General features: G+C 45.4%; 1 protein-coding gene across 6 annotated transcripts in view; it reads right to left on the bottom strand.

The window, feature by feature from the left end:
* GSDME (gasdermin E) overlaps positions 1-9,105 on the bottom strand; it is a 151,605-nt gene extending 142,500 nt beyond the window's left edge. For 5 of the 6 annotated variants that reach the window (XR_008843951.1, XM_056519826.1, XM_056519825.1 and 2 more), the window contains exon 1: positions 8,957-9,105. The gene's annotated coding sequence lies outside the window, so the exon portion shown is untranslated. Of the gene's footprint in view, positions 1-7,938; positions 8,060-8,956 lie in introns of those variants that run through there. The other variant, XM_056519824.1, reaches the window with a different exon arrangement.
* Positions 9,106-9,305: the final 200 nt, after the last annotated feature.

Genomic DNA, 9,305 nt, shown 5'->3' on the forward strand with positions numbered 1-9,305 from the left:
ACGACTTTTTGTTAAATTTGGATGTATAAATGGAAAAAAAAAAAAAAGGTCACTAAAATGCTGGTTTTTCCACAAATTTTACAAGGGGTAATAGGAGAAAACTACCCCCAAAATTTGTAACCCCATTTCTTCAAAGTATGGAAATACCCCATGTGTGGACGTCAAGTGCTCTGCTGGCGAACTACAATGCTCAGAAGAGGAGGAGCGCCATTGAGCTTTTGGAGCGTGAATTTGTTTGGAATGGAAGTCAGGGGCCATGTGCGTTTACAAAGCCCACCGTGGTGCCAGAACAGTGGACTTCCCCCACATGTGACCCCATTTTGGAAACTACACCCCTCACAGAATTTAATAAGGGGTGCAGTGAGTATTTACACCCCACTGGCATTTGACAGATCTTTGGAACAGTGGGCTGTGCAAATGAATAATTACATTTTTCATTTTCACGGACCATTGTTCTAAAAATCTGTCAGACACCTGTGGTGCGTAAATGCTCTCTGTACCCCTTATTACATTACATGAGGGGTGTAGTTTCCAAAATGGGGTCACATGTGGGGGGTCCATTGTTCTGGCACTATGGGGGCTTTGTAAACACACGTGGCCTTCAATTCCGGACAAATTTTCTCTTCAAAATCCCAATGGTGCTCCTTCTCTTCTGAGCATTGTAGTGCACGAGCAGAACACTTTACATCCACATATGGGGAATGTTCTGACTCAGGAAAAAAGCCCCCCAAAATTTGTAACCCCATTTCTTCTACTCTCCCTTGTGAAAATTAACAATTTAGGGTAACACCCGCATTTTTTTGAAAAAAAAAAAAATGTTTTCATTCTCCCATCCAACTTTAACGAAAATTTGTCAAACACCTGTGGGGTGTTAAGGCTCACTATACACCTTGTTACATTGCGTGAGGGGTGTAGTTTCCAAAATGGGGTCACATGTGGGTATTTTTTTGCATTTATGTCAGAACCGCTGAAAAATCAGCCACCCCTGTGCAAACCACCAATTTAGGCCTCAAATGTACATAGTGCGCTCTCACTCCTGAGCCTTGTTGTGCGCCCGCAGAGCATTTCACGTCCACATATTGGGTATTTCCGTACTCAATAAAACTGCATTACAAATTTTGGGGGTCTTTTTTTTCCTTTTACCACTTGTGAAAATAAAAAGTATGGGGCAACACCAGCCTCTTAGTGTAAATTTTTTATTTTTTTACACTAACATGCTGGTGTAGCCCCCAACTTTTCCTTTCCATAAGGGGTAAAAGGAGAAAAAGACCCCCAAAATTTGTAGTGCAATTTCTCCCGAATACGGAAATACCTCATATGTGGCCCTAAACTGTTTCCTTGAAATACGACAGGGCTCTGAAGTGAGAGAGCGCCATGCGCATTTGAGGACTAAATTAGGGCTTGCATAGGGGTGGACATAGGGGTTTTCTACGCCAGTGATTCCCAAACAGTGTTCCTCCAGCTGTTGCTAAACTCCCAGCATGCCTGGACAGTCAGTGGCTGTCCGGAAATGCTGGGAGTTGTTGTTTTGCAACAGCTGGAGGCTCTGCTTTGGAAACACTGCCGTACAATACTTTTTCATTTTTATTGGGGGAGGGGGGGGGGGGGGGGACAGTGTAAGGGGGTGTATATGTAGTGTTTTACTTTATTAGGTGTTAGTGTAGTGTTTTTAGGGTACATTCGCACTGGCGGGTTGCGGTGAGTTTCCCGCTAGGAGTATGCACTGTGGCGAATAATGTGCCGCAGCTCAAACTTGAAGCAGGAAACTCAGTGGAAACCTGCCTGTGTGAATGCACCCCGTACATTTACATGGGGGGCAAGCCTCCAGCTGTTTCAAAACTACAACTTCCAGCATGTACTGACAGACCATGCATGCTGGAAGTTGTACTTTTGCAACAGCTGGAGGCACACTGGTTGGAAAACCTTCAGTTAGGTTCTGTTACCTAACTCAGCATTTTCCAACCAGTGTGCCTCCAGCTGTTGCAAAACTACAACTCCCAGCATGTACTGATTGCTGAAGGGCATGCTGGGAGATTTAGTTATGCAAGAGCTGCAGGTATGCAAGTACAGCTCCCAGCATGGCAAGACAGCTGTTTGCTGTTTGGGCATGCTGGGATTTGCAGTTTTGCAACATCTGGAGAGCTACAGTTTAGAGACCACTGCACAGTGATCTCCAAACTGTGGCCCTCCAGATGTTGCAAAACTACAAATCCCAGCATGCCCAGACATCAAACAGCTGTGTGGGCATGCTAGGAGTTGTAGTTTTGCAAGATCTGGAGGGCTACAGTCTAGAGACCAATTTATAGTGGTCTCAAACTGTAGCCCTCCAGATGTTGCTAGGCAACTCACCGGCTTACGTAGGATACAGGGAGCCAGCTGCACCACATCTCCGCCCGCCGATCTCCACTGTTGATCGACACCCGCAGCCTCCGCCGATGGGTAAGTGGATCTTTGGCGCTGGTCCCTGTCGGTTTCCCCGTTCTGCTCGGCCTATTGTGGGTGGGCCGAACGGGGAAACCGAAAGTTACCCCCCCACCCCGCCCCCGATCTGCTATTGGTCGTCGCTTCTATACGACCAATAGCAGGGATAGGAGGGGTGGCACCCCTGCCACCTCACTCCTATCCCTTCAGGGGGATCATGGGTGTCTTGTACAACCCCGATCCCCCTTATTTTCCGGGTCACCATAGACCCGTATGACCCGGAATTCCGCAAATCGCCAGTGATCGCCGACATGGGGGGTCTGATGACTCCTCTGGGCATTTGCGCGGGGTGCCTGCTGATCAATACAAGCAGTCACCCCGGTCCGGTCGGCGGGGACCGGAATTCCCACGGACGGACGCGTACGTCATGGGTCCTTAACTACCAGGGTTACATGACGTAGCAGTATGTTAAAGGGGTACTCCACTGGAAAACATTTTTTTTACTTAACTGGTGCCAGAAAGTTAAACAGATTTGTAAATTACTTCTATTAAAAAATCTTAATCCTTTCAGTACTTATCAGCTGCTGTATGATCCACATGAAGTTCTTTTCTTTTGGAATTACCTTTCTGCCTGACCACAGTGCTCTCTGTTGACACCCCTGTCCATTTTAGGAACTGTCCAGAGTAGGAGCAAATGCCCATAGAAAACCTATCCTGCTCTGGATAGTTCCTGATATGGACAGAGGTGTCAGCAGAGAGCACTGTGGTCAGACAGAAAGGAAATTAAAAAAAGAAAAGAATTTCCTGTGGATCATACAGCAGCTGAAGGATTAAGATTTTTTAATAGATGTAATTTACAAATCTGTTTAACTTTTTGGCACCAGTTAATAAAAAAAAAAAAAAAAAAAAAAAAAAAAAAAATTATATATTTATATATATATATATATATATATATATATATATATATATATATATATATATATATATGTTTTCTAGTGGAGTACCCCTTTAAAGAAAAGCAGATGTCTGGAGCGCAGTAACACCTGCAGTTCACATCACATTTGGTGCCTCCAAGGAACGGATACAGTTATAATGTTGGCACCCACTGAAATGTTTCAAGAAAATGAAGTATTTCTCACAGAAAAGGATTGCAGTAACACATGTTTTGCTATACACATGTTTATTCCCTTTGTGTGTATTGGAACTAAACTAAAAAAAGGGAGGGAAAAAAAAGCAAATTGGACATGTCACCAAACTCCAAAAATGGGCTGGACAAAATTATTGGCACCCTTTACTTAATATTTGGTTGCACACCCCTTGGGAAAAATTACTGAAATCGGTCACTTCCTATAACCATCAATAAGCTTCTTACACCGCCGGAATGTTGGACCACTCTTCCTTTGCAAACTGCTCCAGGTCTCTCTTATTGGAAGGCGCCTTTTTCCAACAGCAATTTTAAGATCTCTCCACAGGTGTTCCATGAGATTTAGATCTGGACTCTGGATTTGGGGTCATTGTCCTGCTGGAAGACCCAAGATCTCGGACACAAACCCAGCTTTCTGACTCTGGGCTGTACAGTGTGACCCAAAATCCATTGGTAATCCTCAGATTTCATGATGCCTTGCACACATTCAAGGCACCCAGTGCCAGAGGCAGCAAAACAACCCCAAAACATCATTGAACCTCCACCATATTTCACTGTAGGTACTGTGTTCTTTTCTTTGTAGGCCTCATTCTGCTTTTGGGAAACAGAAGAATGATGTGCTTTACCAAAAAGCTCTATCTTGGTCTCATTTGTCCACAAGGCGTTTTCCCAGAAGGATTTTGGCTTACTCAAGTTCATTTTGGCAAAATGTAGTCTTGCTTTTTATGTCTCTTGTGTCAGCAGTGGGGTCCTCCTGGGTCTCCGGCCATAGCGTTTAATTATATTTAAATGTCAACGGATAGTTCGCGCTGACACTGATGCTCCCTGAGCCTGCAGGACAACTTGAATATCTTTGGAACTTGTTTGGGGCTGCTTATCCACCATCCGGACTATCCTGTGTTGACACCTTTCATAAATTTTTCTCTTCTGTCCACGCCCAGGGAGATTAGCTACAGTGCCATTGGTTGCAAACTTCTTGATAATGTTGCGCACTGTGGACAAAGGCAAATCTAGATCCCTTGAGATTGTTGATATTTTTCCACAATTGTAGTTCTCAAGTCCACAGACAGTTCTTTTGTAACACACACACACACACAATGCAAAAACTAAGTGAACTTCTCTCCTTTTTATCTGCTTTCAGGTGTGATTTTTACATTGCCCACACCTGTTACTTGCCCCAGACGAGTTTAAAGGAGCATCACATTCTTGAATTAATCTTATTTTTCCACAATTTTGAAAGGGTGCCAATAATTTTGTCCAGCCCATTTTTGGAGTGACATGTCCAATCTGCTTATTTTCCTCCCTTTTTTGGTTTAGTTCTAATACACACGAAGGGAATAAACATGTGTATAGCAAAACATGTGTTACTGCAATCCTTTTCGGGGTGTCAACATTTACTGCCATGACTGTATAATAATACCACAAACTGTACCCTCTGAATATAATACTGCCACACACTACACTCTCTGAATATAAGACTGCCACACACTGTACCCTCTGAATATTAAACTACCACACACTGTGCCCTCTGAATATAATACTACCACACACTGTACTCTGTCCCCTCCACATAATGCCCACTGTCCTGTGCCCCCGACATAATTATGCCCCGTCCTGTGCCCCCGACATAATTACGCCCCGTCCTGTTTCCTCCACATAATGCCTCATCCTGTACCCCCAAAATAATAATAATGCCCTCCGTCCTGTGCCCCCACATATAATAATGCCCCTGTCCTCCCCCCCCACATAACCCTGCCTGTGCCCCTCCCATATAATGCCCCATCATGTGCCACATATAATGCCCCCTGTCCTGTGCCCCTCCCATAAAAAGCCCCCTGTTCTGTGCCCTCCACATAATGCCCCAAACATAGAAAATTTAGAAAAAAAAAAAAACAACAACAACAACAACTATACTCACCTAATCCACATTCCCACGAGTGGGCCTCTTCTCTGCTTTTTGCTTGCAACGTGTGAGCAGTGGGGATGGGATCTCCGGGCAGGCACGATGGTGTCACCTCATCACGTCGGCCTACCGGGGATCGTGTCCCTGTGGCTAACACGCTGCAAGCAAGAAGTGTCTGCAGCGTGTGAGTGACTCAGCTTTCACTTTACTAGAGCTTGTTAGCTGAGCTGTGATTGATTGCTGGGGAAAAAACCCTCTATTTTTTCTATCCCAGTTTGATAAATCTGGGCCTATATAAAGCAGCAGCGAGACAAATATCGCAGAGAGACGCGGAGTAAAGCACGCAACTGGACACTTATCCCCACTTGTTCTTCACTACTGAGTCTCTGTGACATGTCAAAAGATTTTTTTAAATTACTGTAAAACTTTGGTTATATTAACATTTTGTGGTTTGCACCAAAAATAGCAAATGATCTCAGTAGGGGATTTGCTCATTTGGCACCTGGTATTTGTCTGGTCCTGACTGACTAGATATTTTATGTATGCAATGGTCTGATCATCTTGTGACCTGGTCAGTTATAAATGTGAAGTATTCAGCAGCTATATATATATATATTTACTGGAGGATGAGATTGTGCAACAGACTCAGATCTCAGTGACCCCTTGGATCAGCTGTCTACTTACTACAGACTATACAAAACGTTTGCAGAGAATCATTGGAGCAGTTGCCCATAGCAACCAATCATATTGCTTCTTCCATTTTTAAAAAGGCCTCTTAAATTAGACTCTGGAAACTTCTAAACCCAATACACTTTAACCTGTTAAAGGGGTACTCCGATGCTTAGACATCTTATCCCCTATCCAAAGCATAGGGGATAAGATGCCTGATCGCGGGAGTCCCGCCGCTGGGGACCCGTGTTCTTGCACGCGGCACCCTGTTTGTAATCAGTCCCCGGAGCGTGTTCTCTCCGGGTCTGATAACCGGCGACTACAGAGCAGGCGGCGTGTGACGTCACACCCCCGCGTGATGTCACGCTCCGCCCCTCAATGCAAGCCTACGGGAGGGGGCGTGATAGCCGTCACGCCCCCTCCCATAGGCTTGCATTGAGGGGAGGAGTGTGGTGTCACACGCCGCCCGCCCTGTAGTCGCCGGTAATCAGTCCCGGAGCGAACACGCTCCGGGGGCTGATTACAAACGGGGTGCCGCATGCAAGATCACGGGGGTCCCCAGCGGCGGGACTGCCGCGATCAGGCATCTTATCCCCTATCCTTTGGATAGGGGATTAGATGTCAAAGCACCGGAGTACCCCTTTAAGGACCCAAGGCGTACCTGTACGCCGCGTCTAAAATGAAAGTGAAACCATGCCGGTTAGCTCAGGGAGCTGTTCGGGATAGCCACGGCTAGAATGGACCTACAGAATAAAGAGAAGGTGTCATTTTTTCCGAAAAATGTACTGTTTAGAAACGGAAGCCCCCAAAAGTTACAAAATGGCGGTTTTTTTTTCAATTTTGTCTCACATTGATTTTTTTTTTTCCGTTTCGCCGTAGATTTTTGGGTAAAATGACTGATGTCATACAAAGTAGAATTGGTGGCGCAAACAATAAGCCATCATATGGATTTTTAGGTGAACAATTGAAAGAGATATGATTTTTTAAAGGTAAGGAGGAAAAAATGAAAATGCAAAAACAGAAAAACCTTGGGTCCTTAAGGGGTTAATGAAAGGTTGGCTAACCTTTGGCACTGAAGATGTTTTAGACTACATCTTCCATGATGCTTTGGCAGTATTTTTGGCTGTAAGAGCATTATGGAAGATGTAGTCCAAAACATCTGCAGTGGCAAAGGCTGCCTATGCCTACTCTAATGTTTATAGGGGCCTCCTGACTCTTCCTCAACAGATGATGTTGGGGCAGTTGTGGGATTTTATCTCCCTGACCCTTTTGTCAAATTGTCTTACCCTCCACTCCCCACTGAGAATGCAGTCGGCCATGCCAATTGTTCATGTGTATGGGAAGAGACGGAGAAACAACTGTCACCAAATAGAAGTTCATCTGACACCTTCACCCTAGGTGCCCACGTGACAGTTCTGTAGCAACATCTGCCAGTAATAAGATGGCGCTTCTGTTGCAGATTTCACCCCTCTACAGCAATTCCTATAGACATGCACTCTGGGCTCAGCTTAGTATGTCTGTGTTCTCAACACAGTGTACAGCGTGAAAACAAAACCTTCCAAAATTTGCTAAATTGCAGTTTTCTTTTCAATTTTCCCACATAAATAATATTTGTTTGGTTGCGCCGTACATTTTATGACATAATAAGTAATGTCATTACAAAGTAAAATTGGTGACACAAAAAACAAGCCCTCATATGGGTCTGTGGATGGAAATATAAGAGAGTTAGGATTTTTAGAAGGAGAGGAGGAAAAATCGAAAATCATGCTGTCCCCCACATTGGGGAACTAATCATATGTACCTGCAAGCTCTGCTGCTCTCCTCCTCCTCCTGTGAGTTGCGGGCCGCCGGCCCTGGGAATCTGTACTGTACTACATATTCCTTGTGCCCGGGCTGCAAAAATAAACTAAATAAACTTTAACTCACCTTCCTACGTCCCCCCGTTGCTCCGGTAATGGCCTCACGCTGGGGATGGGAACGTCACAGAGCCGTCAGCCTATCACCGGCAGCAGCAATGTCCCGCCTTGGCCAGTGATAGGCTGAGCGCACTGTCATGTAAGGAGCCAGTCGGCACCCACGGGTCACATGATTGGGGGGGGTGGAAAATACCGGTAAATACCGTGAAACCGCCATAACTTACAAAAAAATACAGTGATACACATTTTTGGTCATACCGCCCAGATCTAGTATGTAATGAAGGTGACTTTTTAAAGGGGTATTCCGATCTCAAATAGTTACCAGCTATGCACAAGATAGGAAATAACATGCTAATAGGTGGGGATCTGAGCCCCCCCCCCCCATCTCCACCAATCCTGAGTACAGTGCGCACTTCATTCATTCTTTATGGGGGTTTCAAACATATGGCTGAACTCCGCAGTCTTCTCTTTTGGATACCACCCCCAGGACCGATGTATTTTGGACCAATAAAAATGGCGCTAGTTTGTAAGACATTCTGCACCATGTATTCAGCCTAACCCTTTCACTGCACCTCAAACAAGTTATAAAGCAGGGCGCCCCCAACCTGCGGCTCTCCAGCAGTTGCAAAACTACAACTCCCAGCATTCTCTGAAAGGCTTCCACTGGGGGTTGTAGCTATGCAACAGCTGGAGAGTGGCAGGTTGGGGAACACTGTTGTAAAGTATTACATGAAAAATATCAAAAAGAGAATATAAAGTTACACAACAAAAGTGTCAACCACCCTCCCCCTCCCCTTATACATAGTGGAAACCCCCTGTCACGAGAGACCACCACATGGCCCCACAGTCCAGTCAGGATGCCTATAAAAAACTAAATGTATAGAAGAGGCTGTGCCAGCTCACCTGCCGCCTGCACCTATCGCACCGTGTGTCCTGTGCCCAGCGGTCCCCGCACTGTCAGCTTCGCTTCCCCTTTCAGTGTCTTCAAGCTCAGCTCGGAATTCTGATTGGTTGAGGGTGAAGCCGAGCTGCTCTGCTATTGGTTCATTGCGGTGTCAATAAAGGAAGAGATCAGAGGGCGGGACTCCGGCGCTCTCAGTGTCTTCAGGGCAAAGCGTGTAAACAAAAGGGAGGGAAGAGTGAGGAGGAGGAGGGTGACCTGAGGAGACATGACTGTATACACCACAAAAGACAACATTATAAGGAATAAACTGATTATAATAAGTCACGTGATGAAGAACAATAGGTAGCA

The sequence above is a fragment of the Hyla sarda genome, chromosome 5 (genome assembly GCF_029499605.1).
Source record: "Hyla sarda isolate aHylSar1 chromosome 5, aHylSar1.hap1, whole genome shotgun sequence".
Classification (NCBI taxonomy): domain Eukaryota; kingdom Metazoa; phylum Chordata; class Amphibia; order Anura; family Hylidae; genus Hyla; species Hyla sarda.